Below are 14159 nucleotides of genomic sequence, written 5' to 3'. Positions count from 1 at the left end.
CAGGCTTAGGCTTGGTTACAAGTACTGACTGATGTTGTAGTGGCCAGGCTTAGGCTAGGTTACAAGTACTGACTGATGTTGTAGTGGCCAGGCTTAGGCTTGGTCACAAGTACTGACTGATGTTGTAGTGGCCAGGCTTAGGCTTGGTTACAAGTACTGACTGATGTTGTAGTGGCCAGACTTAGGCTTGGTTACAAGTACTGACTGATGTTGTAGTGGCCAGGCTTAGGCTAGGTTACAAGTACTGACTGATGTTGTAGTGGCCAGGCTTAGGCTTGGTTACAAGTACTGACTGATGCTGTAGTGGCCAGGCTTAGGCTAGGTTACAAGTTCTGACTGATGTTGTAGTGGCCAGGCTTAGGCTTGGTTACAAGTACTGACTGATGTTGTAGTGGCCAGGCTTAGGCTAGGTTACAAGTACTGACTGATGTTGTAGTGGCCAGGCTTAGGCTTGGTCACAAGTACTGACTGATGTTGTAGTGGCCAGGCTTAGGCTTGGTTACAAGTACTGACTGATGTTGTAGTGGCCAGACTTAGGCTTGGTTACAAGTACTGACTGATGTTGTAGTGGCCAGGCTTAGGCTAGGTTACAAGTACTGACTGATGTTGTAGTGGCCAGGCTTAGGCTTGGTTACAAGTACTGACTGATGCTGTAGTGGCCAGGCTTAGGCTAGGTTACAAGTACTGACTGATGTTGTAGTGGCCAGGCTTAGGCTTGGTTACAAGTACTGACTGATGTTGTAGTGGCCAGACTTAGGCTTGGTTACAAGTACTGACTGATGCTGTAGTGGCCAGGCTTAGGCTTGGTTACAAGTACTGACTGATGTTGTAGTGGCCAGACTTAGGCTTGGTTACAAGTACTGACTGATGTTGTAGTGGCCAGGCTTAGGCTTGGTTACAAGTACTGACTGATGTTGTAGTGGCCAGGCTTAGGCTAGGTTACAAGTACTGACTGATGTTGTAGTGGCCAGGCTTAGGCTTGGTCACAAGTACTGACTGATGTTGTAGTGGCCAGGCTTAGGCTTGGTTACAAGTACTGTCTGATGTTGTAGTGGCCAGACTTAGGCTTGGTTACAAGTACTGACTGATGTTGTAGTGGCCAGGCTTAGGCTAGGTTACAAGTACTGACTGATGTTGTAGTGGCCAGGCTTAGGCTTGGTTACAAGTACTGACTGATGTTGTAGTGGCCAGGCTTAGGCTAGGTTACAAGTACTGACTGATGTTGTAGAGGCCAGGCTTAGGCTAGGTTACAAGTACTGACTGATGTTGTAGTGGCCAGGCTTAGGCTTGGTTACAAGTACTGACTGATGTTGTAGTGGCCAGACTTAGGCTTGGTTACAAGTACTGACTGATGCTGTAGAGGCCAGGCTTAGGCTAGGTTACAAGTACTGACTGATGTTGTAGTGGCCAGGCTTAGGCTTGGTTACAAGTACTGACTGATGTTGTAGTGGCCAGACTTAGGCTTGGTTACAAGTACTGACTGATACTGTAGTGGCCAGGCTTAGGCTTGGTTACAAGTACTGACTGATGTTGTAGTGGCCAGGCTTAGGCTTGGTCACAAGTACTGACTGATATTGTAGTGGCCAGGCTTAGGCTTGGTTACAAGTACTGTCTGATGTTGTAGTGGCCAGACTTAGGCTTGGTTACAAGTACTGACTGATGTTGTAGTGGCCAGGCTTAGGCTAGGTTACAAGTACTGACTGATGTTGTAGTGGCCAGGCTTAGGCTTGGTTACAAGTACTGACTGATGTTGTAGTGGCCAGGCTTAGGCTAGGTTACAAGTACTGACTGATGTTGTAGAGGCCAGGCTTAGGCTAGGTTACAAGTACTGACTGATGTTGTAGTGGCCAGGCTTAGGCTTGGTTACAAGTACTGACTGATGTTGTAGTGGCCAGACTTAGGCTAGGTTACAAGTACTGACTGATGCTGTAGAGGCCAGGCTTAGGCTAGGTTACAAGTACTGACTGATGTTGTAGTGGCCAGGCTTAGGCTTGGTTACAAGTACTGACTGATGTTGTAGTGGCCAGACTTAGGCTTGGTTACAAGTACTGACTGATACTGTAGTGGCCAGGCTTAGGCTTGGTTACAAGTACTGACTGATGTTGTAGTGGCCAGGCTTAGGCTTGGTTACAAGTACTGACTGATGTTGTAGTGGCTAGGCTTAGGCTTGGTTACAAGTATTGACTGATGTTGTAGTGGCCAGGCTTAGGCTTGGTTACAAGTACTGACTGATGTTCTAGTGGCCAGGCTTAGGCTTGGTTACAAGTATTGACTGATGTTGTAGTGGCCAGGCTTAGGCTTGGTTACAAGTACTGACTGATGTTGTAGTGGCCAGGCTTAGGCTAGGTTACAAGTGCTGACTGATGTTGTAGTGGCCAGGCTTAGGCTAGGTTACAAGTACTGACTGATGTTGTAGTGGCCAGGCTTAGGCTAGGTTACAAGTAATGACTGATGTTGTAGTGGCCAGGCTTAGGCTAGGTTACAAGTACTGACTGATGTTGTAGTGGCCAGGCTTAGGCTAGGTTACAAGTACTGACTGATGTTGTAGTGGCCAGGCTTAGGCTAGGTTACAAGTACTGACTGATGTTGTAGTGGCCAGGCTTAGGCTTGGTTACAAGTACTGACTGATGTTGTGGTGGCCAGGCTTAGGCTAGGTTACAAGTACTGACTGATGTTGTAATGGCCAGGCTTAGGCTAAGTTACAAGTAATGACTGATGTTGTAGTTTCCAGGCTTAGGCTAGGTTACAAGTAATGACTGATGTTGTAGTGGCCAGGCTTAGGCTAGGCTACAAGTACTGACTGATGTTGTAGTGGCCAGGCTTAGGCTATGTTACAAGTACTGACTGATGTTGTAGTGGCCAGGCTTAGGCTTGGTTACAAGTACTGACTGATGTTGTAGTGGCCAGGCTTAGGCTTGGTTACAAGTACTGACTGATGTTGTAGTGGCCAGGCTTAGGCTAGGTTACAAGTACTGACTGATGTTGTAGTGGCCAGGCTTAGGCTAGGTTACAAGTACTGACTGATGTTGTAGTGGCCAGGCTTAGGCTTGGTTACAAGTACTGACTGATGTTGTAGTGGCCAGGCTTAGGCTTGGTTACAAGTACTTCTGGCAGTTTGGGAGACACATAGATGATGATCAAACTAAATGCAAATTATGTGGTCATGCCTATGGTCACTGTCTTGAACACTATGTGCTTAATTATCCACTTATTGAAGAATACAGAGATAGACAGTATAATAACCTTTGTGACATGTCAAAATATCTCATTAAGGAAAATAAGATACCAGATATATTAAGCAAATTTCGTAAATTTCCTGATAACATAAGAGAACTGCACACATAAATCCAGATGTACTCCTGTTAACTCTTTTGTGGCCTAGTTCCTTTCCGTATCCATATGTTCTTGTGCTACTGTCCACGGGATGAATACGGGGTGCACAATAATCTAGACCCTTGAATGGCAGTGTGAACAGAGTGGGCAGTGTGGGAAGTGTTGACAGTGTGGGCAGTGTGGACAGAATGGGCAGTGTGGGAAGTATGGAGAGTGTGGAAAGTGTGGACAGTGTTGGCAATTTGGACAGTGTGGGCAGTGTGGACAGTGTAGGTAGTGTGGGCAGTGTTGAGTGTGGACAGTGTGCACAGTGTGGGCAGTGTGGACAGTGTGGGCAGTGTGGGCAGTATGGGCAGCGTGGAAAGTGTGGACAGTGTTGGCAGAGCGCACAGTGTGGACTGTGTGGGCAGTGTATGCAGTGTGGGCAGTATGGACAGTGTGGGCAGTGTGGACAGTGTGGGCAGTGTGGGCAGTGTATGCAGTGTGGACAGTATGGACAGTGTGGGCAGTATGGACAGTGTGGACAATGTGGGCAGTATCGACAGCGTGGGCAGTATGGACAGTGTGGGCAGTGTGGGCAGCATGGACAGAGTGGGCAATGTGGACAGTGTGGGCAGTGTGGACAGTGTGGTCAGTGTGGGCAGTGTGGGCAGTGTGGGCAGTGTGGACAGTGTGGGCAGTGTGGACAGTGTGGGCAGTGTAGGCAATGTGGGCAGTGTGGGCAGTATAATCACTCTCAGATGACTCTCCCTTGTTGACCTCTCTCACTGGTTAATTAATATTCTGTTAGTTTGGTCAACAGAGACGACTGGTGGTTTGTTGACTGGTGGTTGGTTGACTGGTGGTTGGTTGACTGGTGATTGGTTGACTGGTGGTTAGTTGACTGGTGGTTGGTTGGCTGGTGGTTGGTTGACTGGCAGTTGGTTGACTGGTGGTTGGTTGACTGGTGGTTGGTTGACTGGTGGTTGGTTGACTGATGGTTGGTTGACTGGTGGTTGGTTGACTGGTGGTTGGTTGACTGGCAGTTGGTTGACTGGTGGTTGGTTGACTGGCAGTTGGTTGACTGGTGGTTGGTTGACTGGCAGTTGGTTGACTGGTGGTTGGTTGACTGGTGGTTGGTTGACTGACAGTTGGTTGACTGATGGTTGGTTGACTGGTGGTTGGTTGACTGGTGGTTGGTTGACTGGCAGTTGGTTGACTGGTGGTTGGTTGACTGGCAGTTGGTTGACTGGTGGTTGGTTGACTGGCAGTTGGTTGACTGGTGGTTGGTTGATTGGTGGTTGGTTGACTGGTGGTTGGTTGACTGGTGGTTGGTTGACTTGTGGTTGATTGATTGGTGGTTGGTTGACTGGTGGTTGGTTGACTGGTGGTTGGTTGACTGGTGGTTGGTTGACTGGCAGTTGGTTGACTGGTGGTTGGTTGATTGGTGGTTGGTTGACTGGTGGTTGGTTGACTGGTGGTTGGTTGACTGGTGGTTGGTTGACTGGTGGTTGGTTGACTGGTGGTTGATTGATTGGTGGTTGGTTGACTGGTGGTTGGTTGACTGGTGGTTGTTGACTGGTTGATTAATTCGGCGGGCGATGCAGCTTCCCCCAAAGAAAAGCAGGAATATTCCTGGAGTGTACCTGGAGTGTACCTGGAGTGTACCTGGAGTGTACCTGGAGAGAGTTTCGGGGCTCAACACCCTCGTGGCCCGGTCTGTGACCAGGCCTCGTAGTCGATCAATGTCTGATCAACTAGGCTGTTACTGCTGGCAGCAAGCAGAGCGATGTACAATTCACAGCCCGGTTGATCAGGTGCTGACTTTTGGTGCCTGTCCAACGCCTTCTTGAAGACAACCAAGGGTCTATTGGTAATCCCCCTTATGTATGCTGGGAGGTAATTGAACAGTCTTGGGCCCCTGACATTTATTGTCTTGTCTCTTAGCATTTTCCAAGTGTATATTATCATGTATCTTTCTCGCCTGCATTCCAGGAAATACAAATCAAGGAACTTCAACCGTTCCCAGGAATTTAGGTGCTTTATCGTATCTATGCATGCCGTGAAAGTTCTCTATACATTCCCTAGATCAGTAATGTCTCCAGCCTTGAAAGGGGCAGTTAGTGTACAGCAGTATACCTGCCTAGAGAGAACAAGCGATTTGAAGTGAACCATCACGGACTTACCTGGAGGTTACCTGGAGGTTATTCCGGGGATCATCGCCCCCGCGGCCCGGTCCATGACCAGGCCTCCCGATGGATCAGGGCCTGATCAACTAGGCTGTTACTGCTGGTCGCATGCAGTCCAACGTACGAGCCACAGCCCGGCTGATCCGGCACTGAGTTTAGGTATCTGTCCAGCTCTCTCTTGAAGGCAGCCAGGGCTTTATTGGCAACTCCCCTAATGCTTGATGGGAGGCTGTTGAGCAGTCTTGGGCCCCGGACACTTATGGTGTTTTCCCTTAGTGTACCAATGGCGCCCCTACTTTTTATTGGGGGCATTTTGCATCGCCTGCCCAGTCTTTTACTTTCGTAGGGAGTGATTTCTGTGTGCAGATTTGGGACCATTCCTTCCAAGATTTTCCAAGTGTAGATTATGATATATCTCTCCCTCCTGCGTTCCAACGAGTACAAGTCAAGTGCTTCCAAGCGTTACCAGTAGTTAAGGTGCTTGACAGAACTTATACATGCAGTAAAGGATCTCTTTACACTCTCTAGATCTGCGATTTCACCTGCTTTGAATGGAGATGTTAATGTACAGCAGTATTCCAGCCTAGAGAGAACAAGTGATTTGAAAAGGATCATCATTGGCTTGGCATCTCTCGTTTTGAAAGTTCTCATTATCCATCCTATCATTTTTCTTTGCACTTGTGATCGTGGCACTGTTGTGATCCTTGAAAGTGAGATCCTCAGACATTACTACTCCCAGGTCCCTTACATTATTTTTCCGCTCTATTGTATGGCCGGAGTCAGTAGTATACTCTGTTCTAGTTATTATCTCCTCCAGTTTTCCATAACGGAGTAGTTGGAATTTGTCCTCATTGAACATCATATTGTTTTCCGTTGCCCACTGGAAAACTTTGTTTATATCTTCTTGGAGGTTAACCGCGTCCTCAGCAGATGACAGCCTCATGCAGATCCTAGTATCATCCGCAAAGGATGATACGGTGCTGTGGTGTATATCTCTGTTTATGTCTGATATGAGGATAAGGCATCCCTGACATTATCACACATTGGTTTCTCGCTCTATTGTCTGGTTGGAATTTGTTTTATACTCCGATAAGGTTTTAATTTCCTCAAGTTTTCCATATCGGAGTAAATGATATTTATCTTCACTGAACTCCATATTGTTTTCCACGGTCCATTAAAGACTTGGTTGATGTCAGCTTGGAATCCTGTAGTGTCTTCAATGGATGACACTGTCATGCAAATTCGGGTGTCATCCGGAAAGGAAGACACGGTGCTGTGGCTGACATCTCTGTCAGACATGAGGATAAGGAACAGGATGGGGCGAGTACTGTGCCTTGTGGAACAGAGCTTTTCCTTGTAGCTGCCTCAGATTTACTCTGTTTACTATTACCCTTTGTGTTCTATTTGTTAGGAAGTTATAGATCCATCTGACAACTTCTGTTATTCCTTTTATTACGCATTTTGTGCGCTATGAAGGAATAACAGGAAAAGTTGATAGTACACTAAGTGACAACAAGATGTGTCAGGGGTCCAAGACTGTTCAACTGCCTCCCAGCATACATAAGGGATATTACCAATAGAACCCCGGCTGTCTTCAAGAAGGCTCTGGACAGGCATCTAAAATCAGTACCTGACCAACAGGGTTGTGGTTCCAACGCTGGTTTACGTGCGGCCAGCAGTAACAGCCTGGTTGGTCAGGCCCTTATCCACCACGAGGCCAGCCAGGGTATGTCTGTCAAGGCAAGGAAATCTGTGAACATATTCACATCAACAAGTAAATTTGACGGTTTTAAGTACAAGAAGAAAAATTAGTTGTGGTTTCCCACTGGAAAAAAAAATGGTGATAATTTTAAGAAAATTTAAGAAGTTGGTGTTGTTGATTTATAGGGCCATTGAGAGGCTACACCGTACCAAGCCACTAAGAGTACAGCTCCTAGGGGTAATAATTGCCTATTACATTTAATCCTAGGCAAGGGAAGGTGGCTAAAATGTATTTTTATCGCCAGTATCAAGGCTGAGATGAGGTGGGTGAGGAGGCAGAGGTTTTTAAATGGAATTAATGTTGTGGCGAGGGAGGTTAATGAGGCGAAGAAAACGTGAGAGTGTGAGCAGCCAGGGAGTGTGAGGGCAGACTCAATTATCCTTAGTTACTACCTGCGTTTGTCGCAGTGCGTCCCTCTGACTCTAGTGAACCAGTAGGAGGAGGCTCTGGAGGAGGTGGTTGTAGAGGAGGAGGAGAAGGCGGTCGAGAAGGATAGTACCCACAACAGTCAATTAATATCCAAGTACCTATTTACTGCTAGGTGAATAGTAACAGCAACAGCAGGTGTTAGGTGACTTGCCTGTACGTCTCACCCCTGTGTGTGTACTCACCTAATTGCACTCACCTAATTGTGGTTGCAGAGGTCGAGACTCAGCTCCTGGCCCCGCGTCTTCATTGATCGCTACTAGGTCCTCTCTTTCTCTGCTCCCTGAGCTTTGTCATACCTCCTCTTAAAACTATGTATAGTTCCTGCCTCCACTACATCACTTGCTACACTATTCCACTTCCTGACAACTCCATGACTGAAGAAATACTTCCTAGCATCCCTGTGACTCGTCTGTGTGTGTACTCAACTATTTGTGCTCACCTATTTGTGGTTCCAGGGGGTCGATTCATAGATTCTGGCCCAGCCTCTTCATTGATTGCTACTAGGTCCTGTCTCTCTCTCTGCTCCATGAACTTTATCTAACCTCGTCTTAAAACTATGTATGGTTCCTGCCTCCACTACGCCACTTGCCAGATTCTTCCACTTCCTGACAACTCTATGATTAAAGAAATACTTCCTAACATCCCATTGACTCATCTGAGTCTTCAACTTCCAAGTATGACCCCATGTTTCTGTGTCCCATCTCTGGAACATCCTGTCTCTGTCCAACTTGTCTATTCCACGCAGCATTTTGTATGTCGTTATTCTGTATCCCCTAACCTTCCTGTCCTCCAGTGTTGTCAGGCCGATTTCCCTTAACCTTTCTTCGTAGGACATTCCCCTTAGCTCTGGAACTAACCTTGTCGCAAACCTTTGCACTTTCTCTAATTTCTTGACGTGCGTGACCAGATGTGGGTTCCAAACTGGTGCTGCATACTCCAGTATGGGCCTAACGCACACGATGTTCAGTGTCTTGAACGATTCCTTACTTAGGTATCGCAACGCTATTCTCAGGTTTGCCAGGTGCCCATATGCTGCAGCAGTTATCTGGTTGATGTGTGCTTCCGGAGACGTGCTCGGTGTTAGGGTCACCCCAAGATCTTTCTCCTTGAGTGAGGTTTGCAGCCTTTGTCCACCTAGCCTGTGCTCTGTCTGCGGCCTTCTTTGCCCTTCCCCAATCTTCATGACTTTGCATTTGGCAGGTTTGAATTCGAGAAGCCAGTTGCTGGACCAAGTGTCCAGCCTGTTCAGGTCTTTTTGAAGTCCTGCCTGATCCTCATCTGATTTAATTTTCCTCATTAACTTCACAACATCTGCGAACGGGTACACCTCTGAGTCTATCCCATCCATCATGTCATTCACATATATAAAAAACAGCACCGGTCCTAGAACCTACCCCTGTGGGACCCCGCTCGTCACAGGTGCCCACTCTGATACCTCATCACGTACCATGACTCGTTGTTGCCTCAGTGTCAGATATTCTCTGATCCATTGCAGTGCCCTTCCTGTTATACGTGCCTGATCCTCCAGCCTCTGCACTAATCTCTCGTGTGGAACTGTGTCGAAGGTCTTCTTGCAGTGTAAGAAGATGCAATCAACCCATCCTCTCTCTCGTATCTTACTTTTGTTACTTTAAAATAAAACTCCAGAAGGTTTGCGTATTTGTACTCACCTAATTGAGGATGCATCGGTCCTCGACCGATTTGATTCACCTCATTACTTCACAACGTGTGTGTGCTCACCTAGTTGAGGTTGCGGGGGTCGAGTCCGAGCTCCTGGCCCCGTGTGTGTGTGTGTGTGTGTGTGTGTGTGTGTGTGTGTGTGTGTGTGTGTGTGTGTGTTTGTGTGCGTGTTTGTGTGTGTGTTTTTGTGTGTGTGTATGTGAGTCTGTATTCATCATGTATATTTGTGTGTGTGAGTGTGTACACTCTACTCTATCGACACACAAACCACACACACACACACACACACACACACACACACGCACACACACACACACACACACACACACACACACACACACACACACAATGTGAAGTTAATGAGGAGAATCAAATCGGTCTAGGATCAGGCAGGACTACAAAGAGACCTGGACAGGCTGCAAGCCTGGTCCAGCGACTGGCTCCTGGAGTTTAACCCTGAGAAATGCAAAGTCATGAAGATCGGGGAAGGGCAAAGAAGACCGCAGAAAGAGTATAGTCTAGGTGGGCAAAGACTGCAAACCTCACTCAAGGAAAAAGATCTTGGGGTGAGCATAATACCGAGCACATCTCCTGAGGCGCATATCAATCAGATAACTGCTGCAACATACGGGCGTCTGGGAAACCCAAGGATAGCGTTCCGATATCTCAGTAAAGAATCGTTCAAGACTCTGTACACCATATACGTCAGGCTCATACTGAAGTATGCAGCACCAGTTTGGAATTCACACCTGGTCAAGCACGTCAAGAAATTAGAGAAATTGCAAAGGTTTGCAACAAGACTAGTCCCAGAGCTAAGGGGTATGTCCTCAGGAAAAGATTAAGGGAAATTGGCCTGACGACACTGAAGGACAGGAGGGTCAGGGGAGACATGATAACGACATTTAAAATACTGTGCCAAATAGACAAGGTGGACAGAGACAGGATGTTCCAGGGAGGGGACACAGAAACAAGAGGTCACAATTAGAAGCTGAAGACTGGAACCACTTACAGCCCTAAATCATGTACGTTCCTTATGCCCCCAGGATACTTTCCCATGTATCAAAAGTAATTTCACACCTATGCCTCAGTCTGCACCACCTCTTGTTTGCGCCACAGCGACAAATCGTGGTCGTCAACCTTCTCAGCGATCACCAAGGACCAGTGTACAGAGTCATTATAAACCTCGTAGTATTCATAGTACATTCAGTAACCATAGTCAGCGGACTTGTTACAACTGTGGTTTCCGTGGCCATATTGCAATTAATTGTCCTGATAGTTACCCTAAGAGGCGTCGTACTGATGATGAGTACCAGTCAGATCTTCCATACTGTACTTATCATAGAATACATGGACATGACACATCTGAGTGCAATGCTCTCTACACCCTTCAGTACTCTAGGTCTTTCCGTGGCCGTTCCAACCGCAGAACCCGTAGAGGAAACAGACGTCGTGGTTCTCAAACTAATCAGAACCAGGCTCATTCTTCCAATTCGGGGGAATTCGAGCGCCCCAGTCAAACCGTCCCATGGTGACAGTAGGTGATAATGAGTTCACCATCCCCCGTTCACAATTCCTTAGAAGCCTTAAGCAGTCTCGAGAATGACAATCCTGCTGATGATGTTGCTTCACACGTCTCTGACGTAGATGGCTTTGGGGATGAAGTGGAACAAATCTTTTCTGATGACAATCCACCTTTTTGTTTGCACATAACTTCCAATGCAACCATAGGCCCTATAGTGCAAGCATCTGTTCATAATGCACCCGTTCATTTGTTCATGGACTCTGGTGCGCAAGTCAATATTATCAGATCTAGTTTGTTTAGGGATAAGCAGTTACGACATGTCCTTCTCGTAGAACCGACTCATGTGTCCTCCCTTAGTGGAGTAGCTGGTTCTCACCTGCGTGTCCGAGGTCGGACTTCCCTAACTTTTTCTATCCAAGGCAGAGACTTCACTGCTTCCTTCCTTGTTGTCTACCAGATTACTTTCCCTGGTGACCTTCTACTGGGATTTGCTTCCATGCGAGACTTACGCATTGTGCTCGACCCTTATCGATGGCATGCCCAAATTGATGACTTGATCGTACCATTTTGGGGTTACCAGCTTGGATCTGAGATCTGCCATACTGCCGCAGAGTACGACATTCGAATTAAGTCCTTGCAGGCCAGTGCATTTTCCAGTAGCGTACCCAAGCTGTCAGGCACTGATGATCCTGTCACTCCTGTCTGTGTTCCTGCAACTTCAGACTTGCAAGATAGTGTCCAGTTACCTCAAGTGTCCGAGGATGCTCTGACTACCTTGAGTGCTGAGCCTATCCCTGCAATGTCTGCTAGTTCAAGTAGTAGTTTCTCCACAGGGGACGCCTTGTCGGAAAACGATTACCTGCAACTAGTAATGCCATCTCTTGTTGATGTCACATGCCGTCTGCAGAAAGACGTTTCTGTCGCTGCTAGTGCCCTCACTAGAGTGTCTGTTGTTGTTCCTAGTGTTCCAGATGGTGATAACATCCTAGTTGACAGTGATTCTTGCAAAGTAAAAGGTCTATTTGTTAAACCATCCTTACATGTTGTAAGAGATAGTAAGATCCATTTCTTCCTAGCTAACACTTCTGGTCACAGTGTTCGTCTCAGAGCAAATACCAATCTTGTTGACCTTGTTCACTATCCTTACCCTGTTCAGGTAGAGGATGAGTTGTCACCTGACCAGTGGGTCGGTGCTATTTCTACCGGGGAGACCTCATCCACTTCACCGGATCAATCTGTTCCACCAGTTGAAGAGAAAGACTTAGCTCCCACTGACTTCCCGGATGAAGTCAAGCGTTTGTTGACTCTGTTGAACAAACGTCGTAAAGCCATTGCCTTACCAGGTGAGAAGATTGGTATAACGAACTTATTGTCCCATCGTATTCCACTTGAACCTGGTACTAGACCTATCTACATACCTGCGTACAGAATACCTCATTCACAAGTTGCTGTCGCAGAAGAATTGATCAATCAAATGCTTGATGATGGAATTATTGCACCTAGCAATTCACCTTGGAATGCGCCCTTGAACCTAGTGCCTAAGAAGGATGGTACTTGGCGCCCAGTGATTGACTTTAGGAAGTTAAATGCGAAAACTATCCCAGATCGCTTCCCGCTCCCTGTACTGGGTGATCTTTTACGTAACATCGGAGATAACAAAGTCTTTTCAACCCTGGACTTGTTACAAGGGTTTTGGGAAGTCCCTCTTCACGAGGACAGCCAAGAGCTAACTTCATTCTCCACTCCTACAGGTCATTATCACTTATGGTGTACTTAGATGACGTAATCGTCATGTCTAAAGACGTGGATACACACTTGAAAAGACTTGATGTAGTACTTGGTAAGCTTGAAGAAGCCAATTTAAAGATCAAACTGTCTAAATGTCAATTTTTCAGGTCAGAAATTAAGTTTCTTGGTCACGTAGTCACTCCTAGAGGGGTTACGACTGACCAAAGTAAAGTATCTGCAGTACTAAATTTTCCAACACCCAAAACTGCTGATGCCGTAAGATCCTTTGTGGGCTTAGCAGGTTTTTATAGATCTTTCATTACCAATTTTTCTTCCATAGCTGCTCCTCTAACTGAGTTGCTTAAGAAAGATGCTCCTTTTGTTTGGACCTTCCGTCAAGAAAGAGCATTCCAAACTCTAAAAGAAAAGCAAACATCTGCTCCAATTTTGAAATTTCCAGATTTTTCTAAGCCCTTCTATCTGACAACTGATGCTAGTTCTATTGGCATAGGTGCCGTACTAGCTCAGAAGACTGATGGCAAGTACAACACAGTTGCATTTACTAGCCGAGTCCTTACGAAGGCTGAACGTAATTATACAGAGTTTACCAGTTAGTAATTCCACAGTCACTAGTGAATGTAGCCTTACAGCTAGTTCACGATGTACCAGGTGTTGCGCACCCTGGTATGGATCGTTCAGTAAAACAAGCCAGATTGAAATACTTTTGACCTCGTATGGCAACTAATATTTCTTAGTATGTTAAGAAATGTAGTGTCTGCATGCAACATAAAGGTAATTCTAATGACCCTAATCCAATCCAAGTGTATCCAACTACTAGCGAACCGTGGGAAAGAGTTGCGCTAGATCTGTTAACTAATTTCCAATGTTCCCTCCAGGGCAACAAACATCTATGTGTTATGGTAGACCATTTCACCAGATATTGTGAGTTAGTTCCTATTGCAGATAAGACTGCCGAGACGGTAGCTAAAGCGTTTAAAGAACACATTATCTGCAGGCATACCACCCCTAAGTCCCTAGTAACAAATAATGGTGGTGAATTCTGTAATGAGATTCTTGAAAATTTGTGTACCATGTACAAGATCTCTAAATCCACCATTGTTCCTCATCATCCTGCCAGCACTGGGTTAGCGGAACGTACCAATAAGAAAGTACTTGATGTCTTGAGACCCACTATCAATCCCAACAGTGAAACTTGGGATGAAGTTATACCTGATGTGCAGTGTGCTATAAATTCTGCTTACAATGTTTCCATAGGTTGTGACACTCCACATTATGCATTGTACGGTGTAGATAAACGTTTGCCTTATGAGTTGTTATATTCTAATCCAAAACCAAATTACAACCCTGTTGATTTCATAGCAACTCGTACCAGCTTAGCTCAAAGTGCTTTTAGAAGAATCCGTGAAACACTTCATAAATCAACAGCAGAATTTACAAGAGTCGCTAACACTCGAGCAAATCCATCCAAAATCAAAGTAGGTTCGAGAGTTATGCTGACTAACTTTAACAAAACGTC

Source organism: Cherax quadricarinatus, chromosome 49 (assembly GCF_038502225.1).
Source record: "Cherax quadricarinatus isolate ZL_2023a chromosome 49, ASM3850222v1, whole genome shotgun sequence".
NCBI lineage: Eukaryota > Metazoa > Arthropoda > Malacostraca > Decapoda > Parastacidae > Cherax > Cherax quadricarinatus.
The sequence above is the reverse complement of the archived record's forward strand: the minus strand, read 5'-3'. Positions refer to the sequence as shown.